This window comes from Callorhinus ursinus, unplaced genomic scaffold, assembly GCF_003265705.2.
Source record: "Callorhinus ursinus isolate GAN/ISIS: 27379988/994484 unplaced genomic scaffold, GSC_fseal_2.0 scaffold22, whole genome shotgun sequence".
NCBI lineage: Eukaryota > Metazoa > Chordata > Mammalia > Carnivora > Otariidae > Callorhinus > Callorhinus ursinus.
This window is the reverse complement of record NW_027397084.1, coordinates 2,813,530-2,839,553: the sequence shown is the minus strand read 5'-3', so window position 1 is coordinate 2,839,553 and position 26,024 is coordinate 2,813,530.

The window sequence follows — 26,024 nt, the reverse complement described above, 5'->3', positions numbered from 1 at the left end:
CTGCTCTGCTGGAAGCCTGCTTCTCCCTCTCCTGCTCCCTCTGCTTGTGTTCCCTCTCTCTGTGTCTGTGTCAAATAAATAAATAAAAATCTTTAAAAAAAAGATTTTTATTTATTTATTTGAGAGAGAGAGAATGAGAGAGAGAGCACATGAGAGGGGGGAGGGTCAGAGGGAGAAGCAGACTCCCCGCCAAGCAGGGAGCCCGATGCGGGACTCGATCCCGGGACTCCAGGATCATGACCTGAGCCGAAGGCAGTCGCTTAACCAACTGAGCCACCCAGGCGCCCTAAATAAATAAAAATCTTAAAAAAAAAAAAGAGGGAAACTTGAGGGGCAGGTCAGGCGGGGCTGTGCTCAGTTTTGAGGATTTACCAATAAAATTTCAAAAAGTCATTTTGGGAACTGATCTAAGGGTTGCTGGCATCTTAATTTGTCAAATAAGGACATAGGATAATTTAAAAAAATAATTTCTTTTTTTTTAAAGATTTTATTTATTCATTTGGCAGAGAGAGAGAGAAAGACAGCAAGAGAGGGAACACAAGCAGGGGGAGAGGGAGAAGCAGGCTTCCCGCGGAGCGGGGAGCCTGATGCGGGCCTCGATCCCAGGACCCCGGGATCATGACCTGAACTGAAGGGAGACGCTTAACCGACTGAGCCACCCAGGTGCCCCTAAAAAATTAATTTATTACTACATCCTAAAAAGTGAACATGGGGGCGCCTGGGTGGCTTAAGCGTTGGTTAAGCGTCTGACTCTTGGTTTCCGCCCGGGTGTCGTGATCTCAGAGTTGTGGGATCGAGCCCCATGTTGGGCTCTGCACTAAGCATTGAGTCTGCTTGTCCCTCTCCCTCTGCTCCTCCCTCTCTCTCTCACTCTCTCAAATAAATAAATAAAATCTTTTTCAAAAAATGGAAAATTTAATACAAAGAAAGAAAGAATAATCTTTCTCTGGACAGGTTTATAGGCATTCTTACACCGACATTTTGGGCTGCGGATGGGTGAAACCATGGTTAGGAGCCAGCTCTTGGGAATTGTTGGCTTAGGGGTGTGTGTGTGTGTGTGTGTGTGTGTGTGTGTGTGCTTGCGTGCGCACGTGCAACCTCTGGGAAGGTGCTTGTCCAGGTGAAATCTGGTTGGGACCCACGTCAAGGGCCTGTGGGGGTGCAGAAGGAGAGGGAGAGAGGGAGCAGACTTCGCTGAGCTCTCGCTGTGTATCAGGTACTATGCTTGGGGCTTTTCCACACGTGTGAACTCACCAAATTCTCCCAGCAACATGGAGAAATGCTGCTGCTTTTTAAAACATTTATTGTCACTGTTTTTTTAAAGATTTATTTATTCATTTTAGAGAAAGAGAGAGAGCAGGGGTACGGGGCAGAGGGACAGGGGACACTCAGCGCGGATCCCGACGCGGGGCTCAATCCCATGACCCTGAGATCGTGACCTGAGCTGAAACCAAGAGTTGGACGCTCCAGCAACTGAGCCACCCAGGCGCCCTGAGAGATGCTTCTTTGTATCTCCATTTTCCAGATGAGAGAACTGAGGCCCGGGAAGGCACAGTGGATGTCCAAGATCACAGCGCCAGGGGTGGAGTCAGTATTTACATCCAGGTCTGTCTGAATTCAAGTCCAGAGCCTTTATTTCTCCAGTGGGCCGAGGGACAGAAATGTTTAAAATCAACTCGCGTCCCAAATTTGTCAGCATAGCGCCCGGTAGAAGTGTGTTTTATTTACTCTTTCTGTCCCAAAACGCTGAGGCTAACTTGGTGTCGGCCGCCCCCAGGCCCGTGGAGGGAAGGGTCAACTACTGGTCTCGACAGGCCCTGCCCTTAAGTCACTTTTTTTTTTAAAACTTAAACCTCCCCATTCCTCCTCCCCCAACCCCTGGCGACTGCCCACTTACTCTGTCTCTTTGAATTTGCCTGCTGTGCACATTTTGTACAAATGGCATCTACAGCATGTGGCCTTCAGTGACTGGCTTCTTTGACTCAGCATGGTGTTTGCAAGGCTCATCTGCGTTGTTGCACGCGTCAGTACATCATTCCTGTTTATGGCCAAATAATATTCCATCATATGGATATACCACATTTCCTTTCTTCGTCTGTCAGTTGACGGACATTTAGGTTGTTTGCACCTTTTAGCTATTGTGAATTGTGCCGCTTTGACGTTCTTGTGCAAGTTTTGCCTGAACACCTGTTCTCGATTCTTTTGGTACATACGAGGAGTGGACTTGGGATCATATGGCGAGTCTATGTTTAACTTATTGAGGGACCGCCAGACTGTTTCCACAGCAGCTGCATCATTCTCTGCTCTCGGCAGCAGCATGTGAGGGTTCCAATTTCCCCACCTCCTTGCCAACACTGGTTATTTTCCTTTTTATAGCCATCCTAGTGGGTGTGGAATGGTATCTCATTGTGGTTTTTGATTGCGTTTTCCTAACGACTAACGACATGAATCATCTTTGCCCTTAACTCTTTGGGGGGCCTCCAGCAGGCCCCTTGCCCCCTGCATGCCTCAGTTTCCTTGTGTCTAAATTGGGATACCATCTAGGGTTGTTGTAAGGGTGAAATGAGTGACTCATGCGAAGAACTTAGCACCCGTGCCAGACATGCAGTGGGGACTCTCGAGACCGTGTCAGGCAGCCCCAGTCCCACCCTTGCTCAGGTAGGGGAGAGGTTGCCGCTCGGGGGACCCTCCTGGCTCTGACCAGCTGGGACTCTGCAGGGTAAGTTAGAGCTGTTGCCTTCTGCCTGGCTGTCTGCACCTCTCTGCCTCCCACCACCCTGCGTGCCTCAGGGATCCGTGACCCTTCCGAGGCTGGGCTGGGACTGGTTTCCAGTCAACCAAGAAGATATTTCTGGAGTGTAGCAGATCCCCTGAGGCCCTTTTTCCATTTCTGTGCATCCTCCCCGGCCTCTGTGTGCTTTCCCTTCTGTGGGCTCTCTCTATAGACTGTACTCAGCTACTGGACCAAACTGGAAGTGCCTGGAAGTGTGCACCCCCCGAAGTGGCCCTTAGCCAGCAATGGGGTGCAGGTGAGAGAGGGCTCAGCTCCCTTGCCTGGCATGGGGAGGACCCTGAGGTGTAACGTGTACCCCAGAGTCTCCTGCGGGACAGGCTGAAGCCAGCCTCTGAACCCTTGTTGGCCCACCCTGCTTCCCCCAGTCCCTCTTCAGTGTCCCTGGGAGCACTGCCTTAGGAAACCACTGAGCTGGGAATCCCCGTCTCAGGATCCGCTTCTGGGGAACTTTGACCTAAAACCCGCAGCACCTACTGTGTACCTAGCCCTGTGCAAAATGCTGAGATAGACAGTGATAAACAAGATGTGGTTCTTTCCTCCAAGGAGCTCACAGCTTGGTCGGGGCTGGTCCTGATCAGTAATGCTAATGGCCAATGTTGCGCACCTACTGTGGGCCAGGCACCAGGCCGACCACTTTACGTACCTTACGTAAAGGGACGCCTGGGTGGCTCAGTTGGTTAAGCATCTGACTCTTGATTTCAGTTCAGGTCATGATCTCAGGGTCGTGAGATCAAGCCCCGCATCAGACTCTGCTCAGCACTGAGTCTGCTTGGGCTTCTCTCTCTCTCTCTCCCTTTGCCCCTCCCCCCCACTCATGCTCTCTCTCTCTCTCTCTCTCTCTCTCTCTTTCTAAATAAGTAAAATTAAAAACAAAAACAAAAACCCTGTAACCCTCTGTGCAGGGATGGTATTATCACTACCACTTTACAGATGAGAAAACAGGACCAGAGGTTAACTAATAACGTGGTCTGGCATGGCATGGCTCGGAAGAGGCAGCACTCACCCGGAGCCCCGGCGTGTCGGCCCCAGAAAGCCCATGCTCCCGACCGACCACTGCATCTGTGTCATTTCTTTATAGAGGACCACGCTTTGGGGCGGGGGTGCGGATGCACCAGCTGCTCCCATTCAGTAGAGGACAGAGCTTCTGCTGGGCTGCGCTGTGACTGGTGGCCAGGGGGCTTCGCAAGTAATTTGTTACTGATCTTGGTTAACTTTCTGTGACTGATTATTTTTTTAAAGATTTTATTTATTTATTTGAGAGAGCGTGCCCACGAGTGAGGGGAGGGGCAGAGGGAGAGGGAGAAGCAGACTCCCCGCTGAGCAGAGAGCCCGACACGGGGCTCAGTCCTAGGACCCTGGGATCATGACCTGAGCCGAAGGCAGATGCTTCACTGACTGAGCCACCCAGGAGCCCTGCTGTGACTGATTTTAATTAAGAAGAAAAGTCGATTCAAGCCCATCTCTCTGATACAGTCACTCCCTGCTCACTTACCTTTCCAGAGCAAGAGATGAGTGGAGGTCCTGCTCCGCAGGAGTGCAGGCTGCCGGAGGTGAAGACCCCATCCCATGGGTGGTGGTATAGACAGGGCTTGCCTGGTCTTCCCACCATCTGAGCTCCCTGGAGCCGGTTCCTCAGGCTCTCATGGGGGAAGGAGGTGTGGCCATTGGCCCAAGCCCCTTTGTGATAGAAGCCCCCCCCCCCTTGGGAAATCTAACGTACTGTCTCAGGAGAAGCCAGGCTGTTGCTGTCAGGGCTGGTTAAGAGCACAGACTCAAGGCAGATTGCCTGGGAGCAAATCCTAGCTCCGATGTTTATTAAGCTGAGTGACTTGGGGAAAGTTACTTAATCAATTGATGCCTCAGTTTTCCCATCTGTAAAGTGGGGACAATAATCACCCTGGCCTCTTAGGATTGTTGTGAGAATTAACTGAGATAGTACGTATAAGGCAGGCAGAAGTCTGCCTTGCACACAGCAGGGACTACACGAGTGTTGGCTGCTTTATACTGTCACAGAGGGTTGTCCGGGCTTGGCTGAGACTCCTGATCACCCGACAGCCCCTGACGGAGCCCCTGAATCTGGACATGCTCTCCTACACAGACGTCCCTGGACCCCTCTGTGTTCCTGGGGTTGGGGGGGGCGCAGGAGGAGAAAGACTTCTACCTCCCTCTTTCCCCAGCCTTCCCCTCTCTGGCTGGCATCTCGCCCATGCGGGGCTCCTGATGATTCTGAGTCAGAGATCCCAGCAATGGGACTGGGGGCTGAGGGGGATGGTCCCAGGGACACCACCCTAACTCTGCACAAGGGCACTCTTTCTATCAGCCTACTGACCTCATAGTGAGGGAGCAGCTGACTCAGCATCCCACACCTGTGAATAAGCCAGCTCTGGGGGCCCCTGGGTGGCTCAGTCGTTAGGCGACTGCCTTCGGCTCAGGGGTCCTGGGATCAAGCCCCGCATCTGGCTCCCTGCTCCGAAGGAAGCCTGCTTCTTCCTCTCCCACCCCCCTGCTTGTGTTCCCTCTCTCGCTGTCTTTCTGTCAAATGAGTAAATAAAATCTTAAAAAAAATAAAAATAAAATCAGTCACAGCAGGACGCCTGGATGGCTCAGTCGGTTAAGTGTCTACCTTCGGCTCTGGTCATGATCCCAGGGTCCTGGGATGGAGCCCCGCCTGCTTCTCCCTCTCCCTCTGCCCCTCCCCCGGCCCCCTGCTCATGCTCTCTTTTTCTCTCTCTCTTTCAAAGAAATAAATAAAATCTTAGAAAAAAAAAAAATAAGCCAGCTCTGCCATTGCCTGACCCTGTGACCTTGGCAGCTCCTTCCCCTGGTCCTAGTGACGGAATGAGCATTTATGAAACATTACCTCATTTAATCCGCACACTCATGGGTGATTCCAGTCCTCATACAGGTATGCAGGCAGAGGCAGCAAGAGGTGAGTAACCACAGGAGGAACAGAGAGATGTGCTCAGGGAGGGGCTGGGCCTGCAGACTTCTCCCCCCTTATAATAACTGGACTCACGGGGGCATTTCCTCTGTTCCAGGCAGGTGCCGTTAAGGTGAGGAACCTAGGCCACAAGCAGGTAGAGCCAGAACCAGAAGCAAGTCTGCTTATATATGGTACCAGTGCCTGACCCTTGGGCCTCAGGGATGAGGGCCAGGTCTGGGGGCTCAGCCCTTGGGGCCAGGACCATGCCTCTGTCCTACACGTGGCCCCTTGGCCCGACAGGCAGGCTGAGAAGACGCAGGAAGGGCTTGGCCACTCAGAGGGCAAGGGGCTGTGTCTCTCCTATCAGACTGGGGCCTCCCTGAGGTCAGGGGCTAGTCTCAGACTCTCTTATTGGGAACATTATCTTTTTTTAAGTTTCTTTTTTTTTTTAATTTTTAAAAGATTTTTTTTTTATTTCTTTGACAGAGAGAGAGACACACAGTGAGAGAGGGAACACAAGCAGGGGGAGTGGGAGAGGGAGAAGCAGGCTCCCCGCTGAGCAGGGAGCCCGATGCGGGGCTCGATCCCAGGACCCTGGGACCCTGGGATCATGACCCGAGCCGAAGGCAGACGCTTAACAACTGAGCCACCGAGGCGCCCCTTTTAGAGAAGTTTCTATTAGAGAAACTGGCAAACTCACACAGAAGTAGAGAACAAAACATAATGAACTACCATACACCCATCCCCAGACTCAGCAGCAATCAACTCATGGCCAATCTGGTTTCATCAACCCCCTGCCCATTCCACCACCCCCATCAACCCCCTGCCCACTCCGCCCCCCCCGGCCCCCCCCTTAGGTGATTTGGAAGCACACCGCAGGCTGCATATCATTTTACAGATTTTTCTGAATGTGCATCTAAAGATGAAGGCTCTCCTTCAGGAAAAGGACAAAAATCCCTTAATTATAGAGATGTTTGTGAAGGCAAGGACTTGCTTCTCATCTCCTCCTTGTAGCCAGCTCAGGGGAGCCCCATGGCCATGGGTTTGAGGTTCCTTCTGCTTCCATTTCCAGGGCACGAAAGATGCCCAAGCTGGATGGACTCTGAGCGTGCGGTGGATTGACTTTGGCCAAGACCCTCGTCTACCAATAGAGGGCAGGGGCAACCTCTGCGGGCAGCCCGGCTCTGACTCGCCTGCATGGGGCTCCTGGTTCCATCTGTGGACTGCATCGAGGACTTCGGGACCATCCCCCTTTGTGGCCCTCAGCTGCAATTAGTGGGCATCACTGGCCTGTCTTGTGTGTTTATACCTTTCCGCCCCTCATAGTATTGGATGTGGCTCTTTCCATTTGTATGTTTCCTGCACATGGGCACTGATGTTTTGGAAAAAAAAAAAAAATTTAACTTTGGTGAATGTTCTTGTGTTCCTTGTGTTATAATTTTCACTCAGCGCTGTGTTAAAAATCTAGCTTTGGTGCTCCAAACTGCTGTTCCATATCCCATGATGTGCAGCCCCACAATTTTCTGCCCACCGCTCCCCTTCGTGGGAACAAGCTGCGGGGCTCCCCCTGCCTGGCCCGTGGGGACCTGGCTGAGACTCCTGGGATGCAGTCATGAGTGGCGCTGTTGGGTCACAGGGCACCTTGTGTTTCATTTGACGGAGCATGGCCACCTGAGTCCACGGTGCACCCCCTAGCCTACCCCTGCCTGGGCTGGGTTCCTCCAGCTCTCTCATTTTTGCCCATCCTTTGGAAGTAAGCGATGTCTGGTGATTTTCAGCACCTCTTTTCATGCGTGTTTGCTTTTGGGGTCTTGTCTCCTTTCACTGCCCGTTTATGTCTCTTGCCTGGTTTGGGGGTAGGGTTGCAGTCCTCTTGTTGCTCTGTAGATGCTCCTTGTATCATCTGGTCTAGATACTAATCCTTTGCGGGTTCTGACAGGGCCAGCCTCCACCATCACTCTGTCATCTTCGGGCACTTTGAAACCTAACTCCTCTCCCTCCTGCCGGCCGCCCGGCTCCTTTCTGAGTGGATGGCACAGGTGAGGCCCTTCTCACTGTCTCTGCCCTTTTGGTAAATGCCAGGCATCCGGGACAGGGTACAGCCTGCACCAGGAACTTGCTCTTAGTGTGGGGCTTAGGCACAGGGGAGGAAGGGACTGGCCAGAACAGGACAGCAGCTGCCCCAGAGCCTTTTCCTACTTCTCGGGTGCCCTTGCCCTTGACGGGTCTGGGTCCAACTGGTTCCTTCATTCACACTTACCAGCACTAGGCTGGAGCATGGTGTCGGCCCTCAGACCTCCAACTTGATTAAGACCCTGCCCCTGGCCTCAAAAACTTCAGCTCAGTGGAGAGACAAAAACACAGCCACTGACCACGGAGGTGGCTCGGTGGAAGCCTCAGAGAGAGGGCACTCCGGAACACAACTTGGACCGTTGCCATTGCTGGTCAGGGAGGGCTTCCCGGAGGAGGTGCCTTTGGTCTGGGCTTCGGAGGCAGCATTAGCGTTCTCCAGTCCTCAGCAAGGTCTTATTTAAAGCCCTAAGTGGGAGTGGGAGTGGAACTTTTCATCTTTATTTCCAGGGAATATGATTTTTAGGTCTTTCCCTTTCATGGAGTTGAGGGGTCTTTGCCCCTGGCTGCTTCTTCTGAACAGGGGCCAGGGTGACGCACCAGGGAGAGGAGGCTGGCTGGGGGGTTAGCAGATCTGCCTTCTCGGAGTGACCTTGGGCAAGTTCCTTTTCCTCTCTGGACCTAGGCCCCCTCATGTGAATGAGGGCTTGGGGTGGAGAGAACTCTCCCAGGACGCTTCAGAATCCCCAGAATGATGCCACATGGCAGGAATGGCTGTCTTACCTCTTCTTTAATGCCTATACCCTTCAAGTACAAGGGCACTGAGAGGAGTCTGCCCTGCATGGCCCCAGGACCTCCCCGGTCTCTCTGCTCTGTAATCCCCCTTTCTACCAGACCAAGGGCAGGCTTGATTTCTTTTTCAGGGTTTGCTCTCAGAGTCTTTTGCATTTTCCTTGCAACAGCGCCTATGAGTTGGGCAGATCCCATGTGTTAGGCTCTAGGCTCGGTGTTTTACTTCATTTACTTCTCACAAGTCTGTGAGGTGGGTACTATTATGCCAAGGGGCTCAGAGAGAGTAAGCCACCTGCCCCAGGTCACCCAGCTTATAAGTGGCAGGACAAGGATTCCAACCCAGCTCTGTGCCCACTCCAGAGTCCATTTCCTCTGCCTATGCCTGCACGGGTCCTCCCTTTCCTAAATTCCTGTTAGCATTCCCTGGCCAAGCCCTCTCTATACTTCTCCCTGATTCCAAACCTTGACCTCACACAGACACCTTTCCCAGAATCACCACTACTTTCCCCTCTGCCATCCCTCACCCTCTGCCCTCTCTCCTGCTAGAGCCTTGTTAGCCCTTCCAGGTGTCTCTCTGTTACTCTGCATCTCCCTGGAGCGCACCCGGGAGCTGGGTGCCGGCGCGAAGCCACAGGGATCCCTGAGGCTCCTCTTTAGGCTTCAGCCCTGCTGCACAGGCTAGCCCCGAGGAGGGGCTTGGGTGGGGCCTCCGGGCCTCACATCCCTCAGGGTCACTCGCTTTCCTGAGGTTGAACAGGGTGAGCCAGGGAGGTCATGCTCTAGGGCCCAGCAGGGCTGGAGATCTGGGCTCTGGCAGCCGGCCTGGCACGTGCCCGAGGTGGCCAGCCTGAAGGTATGTGCTCGTCCTGCTGGAGGCTGCTGGGTTATCAGAGGGGAGTGAATGGGCTGGGACACCCCGTCTCCTAGGACGTGCAGGGACTCACGCCACCTGGGCTGCGTGTGTGTGTGTGTGTGTGTGTGTGTGTGTGCGCGCACGCACCTGTTAACCGTGCTCGCCTCCGCTGCAGGCCTGGCCCCCGAGGAGGGTTTGTGGGAGTTCTGGGTCCTACACTTGACTCCCCTGCATCTAACAAATTCAGCAGAGTGTCTGGGACCCAGCAGGCCTCTGACTCATCTGCACTATTATTTTTATAGCTAGGAGCCTAAATCACATTTTCTTCTCCCCGGGGCAAATCCTATCTCCCACATTTGAACCCCAGCTGGTGGAGGGCTGGGAATGGGGGTCTGAGGTGGGCACTGGGCTGGAAGCACAGCTACCCAAGCTGTGTCCTGAAGCCACCCCTCTCCCAGCTGCAAAGGCATTCTGCCTCTAGGCCTCAGCTGCCACCAATGAGCAGGGCCAACACCACCTGGGACGGGGGCTCGGAGTCTGAAATGAACGCCAGGGTGTGTCAGCGGTGTGTAAGTGCCACAGTGCAACATAAATGTGGGGTGGTGTTGCTGGTCGGGGTCTTTTACTTCCACCTAGCACTGTGCTAGGCCCAGAAAGGGTGATTGGCAGCCCCCCCGCCAACTCTATTTGTTAAGGCCTTAGCCCAGATCCTTGAGAATGGTTTGGGTTGCCTCTTGGCCCCTGACCCATGGAAAACGGCTGGGTGAGGAGCAGTGGGTGAGGGAATGAGGGAATGAATACATGAAGGGACATCCATCTCTGCAGGTGTTGTGACAGAGGTTACCCCACAACTGCAAGGTATGAGGGGCTGGACCAGATGACTTTGGAGGGGACTTTCCACCCAGGTCTTTTCAAGGTACTGTGACTGGAGCTGAGTTTGCACCCTTTCTACGAGACCCTCGCTCCCGAGCCTCCCGGTGGCTGGTGCTGGGCTGGGCACAGTACCTTGTGCCCACACACTCCTGCTCTCAGGGGCTCTTGGGAGAGCTGACAGCTAGCAGAACAGAGGCGTACGCAGGTCCTCTGTGATGGGCCAGGGTGGAGACAGGAGAGGGGAGGACATCCTTTGGTAGGTCACGGCTGGGTGTCTGTGTTGGCACTACCAGGCCCTTGTGGAGCGGCCTGGAAGGCTTCCTGGAGGAATCAGTTTTGAATCTCAATGTGGAAGCCTGTGGGCTGGCCCCTGGTCCCAGCCATCACCGGTTTGTGGACTGGTATGCACCTGTCCCCTGCTTGCCCAGCCATGCCCAGCCCAGGACCCTGAAGGGCAGGAAGGAGGGGTGGGTGTCCAGCGTGGGAGCAGGTTTCAGTTCTTGTGGGCTCACTTGGGTAGTCTCTTGGGAAGCTGGAGCTTCTAGGTGTGGTTCTGACGCTATGTGACTTGGCCCGTTCTAATCTCTTAGACCCCATTTCCTCCCCTGCAAATGCGTGGTTAGCAGAGGTGCTCACTCAGGCCCCTTGGGACTCTGGGTGGGGGTCTGTTGGGAGCGACCTGGCCAGCCCAACCCAAGACCTTGTGCCTTGGAGTGAGCTGGGGGTGGGGGAGACTTCTCTTTGTAATTGCTGTCTCCCGGAGGGCCTCTGGGGGCTGGGAAGTACCCCCAGCAAAGTTCACTCCCTGGCATCTGCCCCCTCCACCCCCCTATCCTTCTGCCACATTTTGTCCCTTCAGTGTTACATTCCACAGAGGAAAGTGATCCTTCACTCAAGGTCTGAGGATTATGGGCCAGAGAGAAGCCTGTGTTGCCCTGGGAACGCTCACGTAGCCCTTTCCCACAGGTACCCTCCTCCCCCCACCAGATGCTGGGGTTGGGGGTTGATCCCAGCACACCCCAGCCTGAAGGAGCAGCGAGGCGTCTGGGGTTAGGGGGCTGGTCAGTCTTTCCCTCCCACCCTGGGGGTCAGCGACACAGGGTGGGGGTGAACTGGGCTGAGTTTCTAGTGGGCCCTCCCAGGAGGTGGCTAGGGGCTAGGTCCTGGGGTCTCCACGTGCCTGGGCTTCCCTTCCCCCTCACTTCTGCCCTGACCCCCCTTCCCAGGCTGAAGGCCCCCATCCCTACTAAGCTGGGGATTTCCGCAGGCTGAGCCAACCGCCTGACCCTAATTATGGCGCCTTCATCCTGTTGAGGTTAAGCTCCCAGTGGCCTTCACTGCCCCCACCACAGAGGCGAGGCCTGGGGTCAGAGATTCAGGAGGCTCAAGCCTGGTGGGCCCCCTCTGGGAAGAGGTGATGGCCAGTCTTCTCCCTGGGGGCATCAGAGGGTGAGTTGGCGGCTTGTCCTGGGGGTTCTGGGTGGACAAGTTAAGATGTCCAGGGAATGCTGGGGAAGGAAGGCGCAGTTTCTCTGGAGAGCCCTCAGGATGGGGGGGGGGCGTGGGAGTAAGCTCTAGGGAGCTGACCTCTGGAGAGCAGGGAAGTCTGCAGATGGGAAACTCCCAGAGGCCCCATTCTCAACCCTGGCTTCATTTAGAATCGCCTAGAAAGATTTTTTAAAATACCCATACCTCAGCCCCACTCCTCCTGACATTGATTTCATCAAGCTAGAGCCAGGGTAAGCACTGATATTTTAAAAATTTTCCCCAGGTGATTCTCTTGTAGAGCCAGTTTGAGAAGGCCCTTGAGGGAGGTCACTCCACTTGTTGGGCAAGGCTGGGTTGGAACTTGGTGTTTCTAACGCTCTGGCAGGCCACTTCCTCTTGGCCTCCTCTGTCACCTGGAGGCTTACTGGCTGTCCCGTTCATTTCATCATTTAGGTCCTTAGGAGCTGTGTGACCCTGAGCAAGTTGCTTAACTTTGCTGTGCCTGCTTTCTCTGCTGCAGTCAGAGGCCCTAGCGATAAGAATTGAATGAGATGGTGCCTATTAAGGGCCCAGCAGCACTTGAGGGAAGAGTAACGGTCATCCTTCTGCCTTCTGCCTACAGCCGGGGCAGGGTCTGGGCAGAGATCTCCTTGATCATCCCGCCCATGAGGCAGGTGCAAGTGTCAGAGCTCTCTCAGGTGGAGTGGGGAGTGGCTGTCTGGAGGTTCCCTGGGCCCTGAAAGGGAGATGTGAGGTGGAGGGAAAGTGCTGGAAACGACCTCTCAGGCCTTTCTTATCGGAGGGTGTTGCCGGTTTGGAGCCTGCAGCTACAGGAATGGCCGCCAGGTGTCACCCTCAGCTCATGCTTGAAGTGAAGACCGCGCAGAAAGAGAAAAAGGAGCTGGGTGGTGAGCCGGAGCAGGACGCCCCCCCTCAGGGAGTGGGTGAGCTTGGAAAAGGCCCCGGGGGGGGGGGGGCGAATAGCTGTTAATTTCTGCAGAAAGGTGTTGTGAAAAAGGCTCATTTGTCTGCCTTCAGACATGCTGACAGCAAATCCCAATTCAACAGATTCTTTATGGGGCACCTGCCGCACACATAAAGTAATAATTTTCCTGAACACCTACTATGTGCAGACTCTGTACACACGGTTGGCCCTTCAATAGTCACAACAACCCTTATAGTTAGTACGATTGTTAGTCCCATGTTACAGTTTAGGAAAGCGAGGCTCATACTGGTTATGTGTTGGGCCCACGGTCACCCAGCTGGACAAGGACTGAGGCCTGTCTGGAGCCTAAATTGTTTCTCCTACCCAGATTAACTCTCAGAGAGTTCTAGAATAGGAAACCTGCAGCAGGCTAATCGGGAGCCAGTGAGGAGCTCAGATAGGCCACGCTGCCAGCAGGCAGAGGAAGGAGCCACACTCACTGGGATGGCTGGAAGTGGGGTCGGGATTTGTTCTTGGTGCCGGGCGTGGGCACGCTGCAGACAAAGCAGCGACGAGCCATGCTCTTTATCTGGCCATGTGCTTCTCTCAGCGAACTCCCCACCCCAGAGTTATTTCAGTTTGCTTTTTCTTTTTAAGAGATTTTATTTGTCTATTTTAGAGAGAGAAATAGCAAGCACAAGCTGGGGGGAGGGGCAGTGAGGGAGAGGGAGAGAGAATCTGAAGCTGACTCTGCGCTGAGCACAGAGCCTGATGCAGGGCTTGATCCCACAAACGTGAGATCCTGACCTGAGCCAAAACCAAGAGCTGGACGCTTAACTGACTGAGCCATCAAGGAATCCCTATTTCAGTTCTCTTACCTGTCAATTCCAGGGGCACACTTTGTTCATTCAACACCCTGTCCCTGCTTCCTGCCCCCTGCTGGGCTCTGTACTGACCACTTCTCAGGACAGATACTAAGAGGGACAAGACAACCATCCCTCACCTGCAGCTGCCCCACCTTACGCCTAGACCAGTGGTCTCCAAGCAGATTTTGATCATGCCCCCTAACAATTAAAAAAATTATTGAGTATGCACTAGTAATATAAGCACATTATTATATTGTTTACCTTAAAAACCACACTCCCACTAAGTGAAAAGTTGAGGTTTAAAAAAACAGATGTCCTATTATTTTCCTCCTGTACCTCTGTACCCATACACACACAGCACTTTAGACCCAACTGTTCCAGGAGATGAGAGGGTAGAGTTGGCCCAACCCCGCTCAATATGAATGTGTGGTCAGTGTTCCAGAACATCCTTGCCCATCCCTTCATGCCCTAGCAATGGATGGGAGAAACTTCAGGGACAGCAGGTGGGAGTGTGGACAGAGAGGAAGCCACGTGTGGGGAGGGATCCAGATAATCGAGGCAAGAAGTAGGTTTTTATTTTAAATCCTGATGCTGAAAATTTTGTATTGCTTTTTACACTGTCCCAGGACATAGAGAGCCAGGACAGTGTGTCCCAGGTAGTATCTGATTCCATGTACTTTAGGTGGTTCTGTTCTATTTCCAACAGCTTAAACCACCAGCCCCCTTCCCCCTTCCCGGAGGTTGGGGAGTATTCCACCTACTACACACACTTGGGACAGGAAGGAGAGAGAGCCCATCTGGGGAGGCACTTAGGGGCCGCTTTCTCTGGGGCTTCATCCTCCACTGCCCCTCCTGGGTTGGAGGCCCTTGCCTGCGTAGATCCTCATGTGGGGCCCAACACTTGGGGACCCCCATGAATATGGGTTGCAGAAGAGGGGCAAGAGGCTGCATTTGGGGTATAGAAGGGAGCCCCTCTATGAGGCCCCCTTACTCAGAGAAGTCTTATGAGAAGCCCCTTCCCCCCGACCCTGGTCCGAGGTGCTGGAGAAGGACCAAAGGGCCTGTGAAGGCATCTGTCTGCCCTTGAGTGTGGCTGCCAGGAGGGCAGCCATTATGGCTGGCCTGGTGCTGGTGCCTTTGTGAGCAGTGGCTGGGTGTCTGCTTCTGCAGTCACTGGGCGCTTGTTCTGTGGGGTGAGGGGTGTGGGGGTGGGGGCACGTACGTGAGGCTGGGCACGAACAGCCTCACCTACCAACCGTACTCCTGCCAGGTACAACCAGCTACTGCGGCTGCCCGCCATCCGCCTCCTCCCTTCCCTGGGCATGGCCAAGCCGGGGGGCAAATGACTTGGCGGGTACCTCCCCTCGCTTGGACCCACTGGTACAGGGCGGGCTCACCTAGGGCACAGGCAGGACTCCCAGCTAGGTGGGTGCTCTGCCAACACCCCTCCCCAGCTCCCCGCCAGGAGGACGGGGGTGGGGGGGCAGTGAAGCAAGGGAGGGGGCTCAGGGCAGAGATAGCGCCCCCCCCCCACTGGATGGGTAGAGCAGGGCAGAGGGGGCTGAAAGAAGGGGGAGTTGCTCTGTTTAGGGCCCAGGAAATGATTTCCATGCAAATGAGATGCAAACTCCTTAATGAGTTTGCAATTAGGAGAGGAGGCTGCCAGGCCAGGCAGTGCCTGCGGGTTTTATGAATGGGCCTGCGTGGGGTGGGGGTGGCGGCGCGCCGGCCCGCCCCCACATTTCCCTGCTGCTGCAGCCGCGACATGCCGCGCCGCACGTTGCTGCCTCCCGGCCCCGCCGCGACCTGGCCCGCCACCAGCGGGTCAGCTGCTTCAGACGGGGCGCGGGAGGCTGTCGGCCAGAGTCCCCGCCACGCCGGCCCGCCCGCCGCCCGCCGGCGACGCGTCGGGCCGACGACACGCCCCCTGGGGCCGGCGGGGGCTCTCTCCTCTGGCGCCCCTTTTCCCAGTTATTGGAATGGTTTCCTGAAGCAGGAGACAGTGAAGTTAGCCTTCAGGCCCTGTTTCCCTTAGGATGGGCGGCCCTGGGAGGTCATGGCCACGGGAGGGGGGTGCGCCCCTAACTTGGGAGGGCAATGACCATGGGAGGGGTAGAAGTATAGGTGAGAGGAGAGGAACCAGTTCCAATTCCAGAACCCCCTGCTCCTCCCCAGTCCTCGTATCTGTTCCCACCTGCCTCACCTCAAAAGGCCTGTTCCCACCACCCCAGGGCACCTGCTTTTTTTTCCTGCAGTGCCAACTCAGGTCTGCTCTGGGCCTTGCTCGGGACCTGGGGCCAAAGAGTGGGTCTCCTGGGTGGGTGGTCAGCTCTATTCAGAAAGGGATTCAGCAGAGTTTGAGAGTTTGAGCCCTATTAGGCCACAGACCCATCCCCTCCCCCACTGCTTTCAGAGTAAATTAACTAATTACCTCCAATTAAACCGCCATGTTCTCTGTTCCCTCCTGGGCTTCAATCCCCGCCCCTGGGAGTCCTCTTCACCAGGGCTGGGTCTGGAAGGGGGCCTGGCCATTAAGGTGGAAGCAGTGAATCAGTGAGCGGGGCAGGGAAAGGGAGGGGTGGGGGGAAGCCCACAGAGCCATTTACTTTTCGGGAGTGGTCCAGGCAGCCAGGTCCTCTGCCTTCCTTGGGGTCTGGGCATGGAGGCCCATGTGGGGTCTGTGAAGTTTGGGAGCGGGGGCCACCTTTGGAGGGAAGACCTGGGCCTGTGCAGATGCTGAGGCCCTGAGGGTAGCCCTTCTCAGAAAAAGCAACTTCAGGGGCAGGTTCTAGGAGCTGCCACTTCTTGGTGGCACCTGTTGCCTCCCTCACCCAACACGCCTGGAGAGACTCCAGATGCCCAGGGGCCCGTCGGTCTCTCCTCCCTCTAGCCCCAGCCCCTCCGGCTTACAGCAGTGAGAACACACTTTCATTCTTGTCCTCCTGCCCCTTTGTGGCCCTAGCACTAACATGGCCCGCACCACCCTGACACAGCCCTAACAACCCCCTTGCCCCACGTGTGAGACGTGATGGGGAGGATGCCTGGCAGCCAGAGGCAGAGAGGTGGGTTGTTGACATGGGTCTCACCTCTCGGGGAGCTGGCCTTTCCCGAGACAGGCAGTACCACACCAGACTGTGACTCAGGCCCCTACCCCACATTGAGCCCCACCACGCCATGGATCTGGGCTTGGGCCATCCTTGTGTAGGGGAAGAGGGGGGGCGGTGGAGGCAGAGATTTGTCCATTGCAGACTTCTTTCTGGCGGCACCGCTCCCAGCCTGCCAGGGCACTGCAGCCATCAGAGTGAGCGGATGTGTGAGCCGTCCAGGGCAGGGCCAGGGCTCCACACACAGGAAAGGCTGTCCCTGGTGTGTCCTGAGCCCCCCTCTCCAGCTTGGCTTCCCCGCCACTGTCTACTGAAAGTCGGCTCAAAATCCCCCCACCCCAGAAAGGCTTCAACGTGCCTCCCTTTTTAAAAAAAGATTTTATTTATTTATTTGACAGACAGAGAGAGAGACAGCGAGAGAGGGAACACAAGCAGGGGGAGTGGGAAAGGGAGAAGCAGGCTTCCCGCCGAGCAGGGAGCCTGATGCAGGGCTAGATCCCAGGACCCTGGGATCATGACCTGAGCGGAAGGCAGACGCCTAAAGACTGAGCCACCCAGGCGCCCCAACGTGCCTCCCTTATTTGTGGCCACTATGCCACTCTCAACTGGCTCCTGGTTTTCACTCGTTTCTGTTACTCTCGTCCCCTTCTCCAGAACTTCCGCGAGGGGCTCTGCAGCTGTTCTTCCCTGCACTTCCCAGTGGCCAGCAGAGGGCGCCCCCCCAAAGACGGAGGCACCAGGAAAGGAACAATCTGCTTCCCTGGCTCCAGGCACTGTGCAAAGTCCAGGCTCGGTTTGTGTAAAATGAAACTGACCCAGGATGCCTTCCCTTCTGGGATCTAGACTTAACCTGTCAGCAGAGTGCTAGAGGTTCTTAGACTACGGGTGGAACCCAGTAGCTGCCTTGGAGATGAACCCAGGTGGCCTTGGGCGGGAAGGAGAGGATGCGGGAGCCGCCCGCTCCCCGCAGTCCAAATGGGGAAGGGGCACTGGAGATCGTCAGCTTTCCTTCCCTCACCCTGGGAGAAGGGTTGGGCGGGGCTGCAGAAAATAGCTGTTGTCTTACCCCGTGGGAAGGGCTGCTGTGGATATCAGGGGGACATTTGGATTCCTGGCAGGATGGGGAGCTGGTCAGTTTGGGATCCTCCAGGGGTGTAAGATTCACCCCTTGGTGTCCTCTCATCATGACATTTCTGGGGAGTTCTTTACAAACAGGTGTATAGGGCACAAACTGGTAATACGGGTGAATTCATGCCAGTCTGTCCTGTGGATGTGGCCCTAGGGCCCTGGGCACCTGCTCTTCTGGGCCATCAGACCTTTCTGCCATCCTGTCTGAGTGTGCGTGGTGAGATGCTGGCCTTCCCCTTTTGGAAATGCTGGGAAATAGGCTCTGTGTCCATCCTGAACGTTCCACTTCTTCCAGGGACATAACAGAAGGGGAGTGGGGCCACAGTATCTTTTAGGTACCCCACACCACGAAAGGTGGCGTGGGGAAGGGCTTGCGGTTGGGTCATCTCACACAAAAGCCTGGGTATGTGACTGGGAAGGGAAAAAGAGAGACAGGACACCAGGATTGGTTCTTTCTTGGGTTTGGGGTTTGGGGAGGGGACAACACGAAGAAATACCCGGTGGGCTCGGTTCCAGGACACCCGGGTACGGAACAGGGGGATGGCCGTAATGGTCTAGCCGGAGCGAGCGATGGCAAGGTAGGGAGGTGAAGGGGGGAGCGCTGCACCCACCCGGGCTCTCCCCAAGCCCCTCTGCCTCAGCTCTCCCCAACCCGGCCCGCCGCGGCCCCTCCTCCAGACCTGGGCGCCGCCTCCCCCTCCCCTCCTCCTCCCCCTCCCACCCGGCGCTGCAGCTGCTGCCGACGGACCATTCTGCACGTAGCGAATGGAGGAGCCGCACAAGGGAGGCCTCAAGTGCGCGCGCGCGCGGGGGCCGGAGCCGCGCGGGCGGGGGAGCGGCTGCGAGCGCGCGTGCGCGTGCGGCAGCCGTCCTGAGCGCGCGCGCTGAGCTCCGGAGCGCGCGGCTCTTGTGCGCGCCGAGGTTAGGGATGCTCGGGGTGGGGTCCCCCCGCCGCTCCAGGCCCTCCCAGGGCACTGTGTCCCCAGTCCAGGGAACCTCACCTCTACTCAGCCCCCTTTTCATCTTCCACCCCACTAGTACGGTCCTTTGCGCGTAGTAGGCTCTTCATGAGGACTGGGTGCTTGAATGGATCGATTTGCTCCCCCTCCTCATCCTCTGGGTCACTGCTCTACAGTCAGCTGGGTCCTGGGCTGGGGCGCGGGGGTCCTAGAGGGCTGAAAACTCTGGTTCCTTGGGGACTGGATTCATGAGCCTCTAGCCGCACCTTTGCCCCAGTAGCTTTCAGCCTGGAGGCCCTCACCCTCCCACTTCTCTGTACCTGAATCCAGGGCAGGCCCCTTCAAAAAAACGGCTGTCAAGGAAAAACAAATGAATGCTTTGACCTCTATTTTTCTGAGATGGGGAACTCCCAAGGGTGTGCCTTTCCCTGTCACCTCCTCCCACTGTATGTCACCTGCACAACTCCCACTCCTTGGGGTGTCCAGGATGGGACTGTGCTCAGCCCATACTCTTGGCAGAGGTGTGGTATGGAGAACACAGAGTCTGTGTCCTGACATCACCCAGGAGGGCAGGGAGGCCATGCCAGGCTGTAGCAGGCAGTGCTCATCTTGGAAGTGTCTGCTGAGTCCCGGGGCACCTCCCTACTTCCTGAGCCCCTGATCTCAAGGGGCTGGTAAGCGGGTAGCCTGGGGGCTGCCCTTTCCATGCCTAATAGCCTCACTCCACCCTCCCTGCCGCTCAGAGGCATGGGATGAGGCCTCTCCGGACTGTGCAGGCTTTGGGTCAGGCAGGTGCAAAGTCTTGTGAAGGGGTGTCTGAATAAGATAGGTGCCCTTTTGGACCTCCTGTCGCGGTGGTAGGAATGAGTAGAAGGGGCCTGGTTAGTGGCATGTGGGGGTGAAGGTGGCTGAGGGTTCTTTATCACACGTTAACTTGAACTTGCCCAAGTTTGATCTCTCTGAGCCACAGTTTCCTGTCTAATGGAAATACGGCATCCATCTAGTGGGGGCTGTTGAGGATTAAAATGTAGTCTGCACCTAACACGCCTCATGTGTTGGAGACAGATGCTTAGTAAGAGCTAAATCTTTTTATTATTATTGTGTGTAAACGGGCTGAAAGGCTGGAGACATTTCCCTCAGCTGCATTTCCGTGGATGGAGTGAATTCAAATCCCAGAGCTGGCAGCTCCTTGGAATTTAGAGGTGGATTTTCAGAAAACTATAGCGGAACCAGTAATATGTCATACTTCTGTCATCCTCCAAGAATGAAGCATTTCACATGAGTTTTCCAAACATTAATATCTGAGACCTTAAAAAGATATTTTGGATGGAAATCACTAGTGGGTATTACACACTTTCCTGCCTTCTTAATCAGAGGTTACAGACTATGTGAGTCTTTATGACTCAAAGTTGTGGTTACAATGTCCATCACTATCCTGGTTGTAATACAGTGAAAACCCAAGGCCTTGTTTGGCCCCACACTGAAGGCCCTTTCCATGATGGCTACTTTTCATAGTTCTTGTGTCTACTTTTTAGAATTCTTCATCACTTCATCAGCTCTCTTCCTATTATCTGTCACTTCCACTCCCATCACTCTGTCTGCCTGCAGACCATCACCCCACCTCATTCTTAACTTGTTTCTATTCTGCTCTGGGCTCAGAAATCAGAAAATCACATCTGTTAGAAGATGAGAAAAACAACACGATCTTTTGAACTCGACAAATTATATTAAAATTCATCTGGAAAAGTAAACATGCAAAAAGAGCTTGGAAAATTCTGAAAAAGAGACATTATAAGGGGCAACTAGTATGACTAAAATGTTGTATAAAGCTCCAGTAATAAAACAGTTGGGTACTGGCACAAGAACAGACAGAGAGATCAAAGGAACAGCATAGAGTCCAGACGCACAGTCCTGAACAAGTGGAAATTGAATATATGATAAAGGAACATTCTAGGTCAGAGAAAAAAAGATGAATTATAATCAAATTGGACAACTGGCTAGCTGTTTAGGAAAAAAAAAACAGTTCTCTACTTTATTCATTATTCTGAAATAAGTCCCAGATGGACCAAATATTTAAATGTAAAAAAGAAATCATAAAATTACTAGAAGAAAATATTTAATACAACTTCTAAAAAATACATTTTTGGATTGAGGAAGCTATGGCACAAAATATAGGAGTCACAAAGGGAAAGACTTAAAAAAATGCCTCCGTAAAAATATAATATCTTAAAGTCTAAAGGCAAATAAACCAGAAAAAAATGTTTTCAATACATGACAGATGAGTTCATATAGTCAATAGGCAAATAGAAAAATGGGCAAAGCACATGAACAGAAAAGGGAAGACTAATGGCCAATAAACGGGTGAAAATGCCCACCCTCATACAAGAAATCAAAATGAAGAAACAATAAGATTCTCTTTTTCCCAATGTGACTGTGGACACAGGCATCCTCCGAGCTGATGGGACGGCAATAGCACCCATGAAGGGGGTTGGCCATACACACGAGAAGAATTCATTCACCAGCCATTGGCTTAGGGGTTCCATAGCTAGGGATTTATCAGACACACTGTCACAAAAGTCACAAGTGTTCCAAGTATATGTACAACCACGTTCATTGCAAGATTATTTCCAGATCTAAAAAACCGGAAGCAATGTCAAGCCCATCAGTAAGGCACTGATTAGCTATGTTTTGGGGCGTTCAAACACCAGAGTAAGAGGCAGTGGTTAAAATGAAGTGCAGGGGTGCCTGGCTGGCTCAGTTGGTAGAGCATGCCAACTTTAGATCTCGGGGTTGTAAATGCGAGCCCCTACTATGGGTATAGGGATTACTTAAAAAGAAAGTCTTTAAAAAAAATAAAGAAGGAGGTCCAGCTTCAAGTGTTGATATTCGCTAAGTGTAAAGGCAAGTGGCAGGACCTTGCTTAGCCGGTGTTAGTCAGCAAAGGGTACCCCTTTGGGCTGCATCAGCATCCTGCAAAACCCTGTTAGAGACCCCAAATCTTCGGTGGCCTTAGAACTACTGGGTCAGGAGCCCTGGGGCCGGGGCCCGGCAGTCTATTTTACTGTGCTCTCGAGGAGATTCTGATGCCTGCTCACGTTTGAGGAGTACTGGAGAGGAGAATGTCACTATTTGTGTAAGAAAGGGATATAAATCTATCTGCCCTCTGCTTCAGAAATTTCAGGGATTCACTCGGAGCCAACTGAAGTGAATTTTTCACTTTTCATTTTTTTCTGTGTCTGAACTCTTCAGACATTTTCTCCTGAGAATATATTGCCTTGATTTTCTAAAATAGTAGGTAATAAACAAATGGAGACACAAAATGTGGTCTATACACACAATGGAATATTATTCAGCCTTAAAAAGGAAAGAAATTCTGACCCCTGCTACAATGTGAGCAAACCTTGAGGATGTAATGCTAAGTGAAATCAGCCAGCCACGAAAGGACAAATACTGTATGACTCCACTTTGATGAGGTACTAAAATCACAGAAACAGAAAGTAGAATGGTGGTTGCAAGGGCTGTTGGGGGGAGGGCGGCGGGAAGAATGAGAAGTTTCGGTTGGGGAAGATAAAAGACTTCTGGAGAAGGATGGCGGTAATAGTTGCACAACAATGTGAATCACTTCATGCCACTGAACTGTGCTCTTAAAAATGGTTAAGGTGGTGAATTTTATATTCTGTGTGTTTTACCACAATTTAAAAAATGTGAAAAAAAAAAAAGCTAACCGACACAAAAAAAGGTGTGTAAAGTAGGGATAGCCATTGAAGCCAGAAGATTCTGTGACAGCCTCCCTCTAGATTACAGTGTGAGTTTGAGGGTTGGGCTTGATGACAACTCTTTCTGCTGCAGAGTCTGGGTTGTAGCAAGTCTTGGCATTCGATAAGAGAGAGACCATATCCTCGCCCACACAATGGGAAGTAGACCTAACGAACTTGCTGCCTTGAGAGAAGGCATAGGCTGATGATAGGTACAGATAGCAGAGTGGGTTGGGTGGAAGGTGGAGAGGACTGCTAGGTATTGGGCCCTTGCTCCTTTCCTTCTGTCTCTGCTTGAGACCCTTCTGTTGGCAGCAGGGTGGGGCATGGCTGGCTCTCCACATGGGTCAAGGCTCTGCAGAGAGTGTGGTGAGCCCAGTGGACCAGAGGGAGAGGGCTCGTAGGGGGAGAGGAGGGAAAGAAGGCAGGATGGGCAGAAACTGGCAGGGCAGGGCATGGGTTTCTTGGGGACAAGTCTGTGCTCAGACATCTGGCTGGAGCAAGGCCTGGACTTGAAAGACAGATGATGCTAGGGGAGGGGGTGAGAGGGGAGGGGGCGCTGGCCAAGCTGGACCTAGCACAGCCAACTGGATGGGGCACAGAGGCAGAGGATGGCATGTGGGCTTCTTCTGGTCCTCCTGCCAGCTTGGGGGAGAGGGCTCCTGCATCAGGCTCTGGAACTTCAGAGATGGCCCATTCTGGCAGGTCTGTCTGTATACTCTAGACCCTCTCTCCCCAGGCACTGGGAATCTTGGGCTGCCAGGAACCGAGAAGGGGAGCTTGTGGCCAAAGAGGGGCCCAGAGATAAGGAGGCCTTGCAGCCAGCCTGGTCAGGTTGAGAGGGTAGTGCAAAAGGAAGGGAAAGGGGAGAGGGTCTGGAGGATCTCATGAGCGTCTGTGTGTTCTCTAGGACTAGCGCAGGAGACACCATGAGGGGACCATGACATTGAGGTTGGAGGCTTCCTGCCTGAGTCCCCCACCCCTACCTCCTGGCCAGCCTGCATTTAGGAAGTTCCTTTCAGGAAGCTGGAGAGTAGTCCCTGACCTCAAGGAGCTCACAGCCCAAATGGAAGAGGGGCCACAGTAACTCAGGCAGAGTGGGTGCTGACCACAAGCCTGGCCTGCTCACTCCAGGGCTGGATCTACCTGGGTCTGCGACAGTCACAGGACATCTATATAGTGGAGTTGGGGTCTCAGGGCACTCTCAGCCATGGTGATGCCCAATTCTCAATGCTAGGTGGGGAGACACAGACTCTCTGATCCCACCAGCCTGGAGGTGGGGTTGTCAGTGGAACAAGGAGGGCCAGAAGCCATTGCTCCTCTGGGCCATGCCAACCTCAGCACCGCATAGCCTTGCGGCTCCTTTCCCTGGAAGAGGTGCAGGAGGTCAAGAGTGGGGTCCAAGACTGGGGAGAGCCTTACTGCTACTGGTATGGAAAGGTGACTGAGGGTATGGGGGGGGGTTCTGGGCCCGTCCATCCTGTTTCCTCCTTCCTTCACTACAAAATGTGTCCCCTCTAGGATGGGGCTGCCCTCTTGCAGTGACCCACCGGGGTAGAAGGCCTCTCCTCTCCCCATCCAAGGGCCAGCATGCTGGAAAAGGACTAGCTGATAGGGTTGGGACCAGCTTCCTGTGTGATTTCGACTCACGGAAGGAGGAGCCTGCCTAGCCTGGCCTTCCCAGGCCACAGATGCCCGGGCTTGTCTGCGCCTGCCCACGCTTAGCTTGGGCCCTAGGGGGACCTGGACCTGCACCCCTGCAGCCGAGGACAGCCAGATGTGAGATGATGATGCTGGGGCTGCTAACTCTTTCAGCTGGACTCCCACTTTCAGCTGGGCCCTGTACACATGTCCTGTGGGGCCACCCTACCCAGCAGATGATTTAGCATGAGATACTAGAGCTAGACTGCAGGAGGGACCGCTCAGAGGGATGAGTGGGTAAACTGGGAGCAGGTTGCTCACTGAGGGAGTCCCTGTCTGTGAGTATAATTGCTCTCCTTCAGGATGGGGGTTTGCTGACAAGTCTGTCCCCTCTACCCCAACCAGTCTGAAAAGCCCAAATGATAGAGATGGTGGATGAATCACCTGCTCTAAACCTAAGGAGATCCGGTTCAGATCCAGGTTGATGGGAAAGATAAGCCTCTGCCTTTGGGGAAACCACAGCTGAGGGGGAGACACAGCCCTGCCCTCAGGGAGCCTCAGTCTGAGGGGAGACACAGCCCTGCCCTCAGGGAGCCTCAGTCTGAGGGGAGACACAGCCCTGCCCTCAGGGAGCCCCGTCTGGATGGGGAAATGCCATGTTCTCCTTCTTCCCTCCTGGGCATGTTATTTTCTCTCCCTAACCCCATCCTCTGTTCTCCTGGAGGTTACCTTACCTAGGAAGGATTGGGTGGGGGGCATCAGAAGCTCCCATCTGGCTCTGCCCCCTCCTTCCTGCTGACTCCCAGCGTGCTCACCATCCCTGTGTAAAGCCCATGAAGCCTGAGTGTGAGGGTTCCAGGCGGGAGACTGAGTCATGGTGACTCAAGGGTGAACTGAACCCCCATCTCCATGACAGCAGTGGTTGTGTGAGGGGTGGCACGAGAGCCAGGGTAAGAAAAGAAGGGGTGCCTGCTGACTCCCAGGCCCTTCTTTTCTCTCCTGAGAGTGCTGTGGCCGCGCATGCGTGCAGGAGCATGTACAGCTTGAAGCCCATGTCTTCTGCCTCTCGGTGGACATGTGAGGCTGGAGTGAATCATGGAGCAAGAAGTGGATGTCTGGAAGCCAGATGTGGCCCAGCTGTTCGAGGCAAGGAGCCCAGCCACCCCCATACCATATGTGGCAGCACTCCTGTCTCCTTCCACCCTCTATTTTCCAGGCTCTCAGAGCATTTCTGGGGAAGATTCCCCCACCCTGGGCCCAACTAAAGATTCTCTCTCTCTCTACTGTGAGGAGTTACTCTCTCCCCATCAGGAAGGCATCCCCAAATGGGTAAGAATAGGGCCTCCACATAGTCACGTATACCCCATCCCCCTTCGCTTAAGCCTGAGTGTTCACCGACACATACGCCCTCAGACAGAGAGCTCTTCCAGGGCAGAGGCCATGTCTCCTCCATCAGATTAGAGGGTCTGAAGGAAGACAGGAAAGGTGCCAGCACACAAATCACAGCGCTCACTCAAGCACGTGTTCCTGCAGACATGGATACCCAAGCTGGGGCTGCCTGCAAACAGAGGCTGAGTCTCCCCATCATACTGTAATTTCCCTTAGGCAAACGTCAATCCAACTTCCTCATCAGACTGGAAGTTCCCTGAAGGTAGACCTCATCCACCATCTCTATCATTTGGGCTTTTCAGACTTTTACACACTGCAGAGTGTAGGCACGTGGGCTTCTGGCACGTACCCAGTGAGGAAACAGGATGGACGGGCCCAGAATCCCTCCCCATACTCTCTCTCCCCCTCAGACTGGGGCTCCCTGAGGGCAGGGCTTGTGACTCCCCCTCAGACTGGGGCTCCCT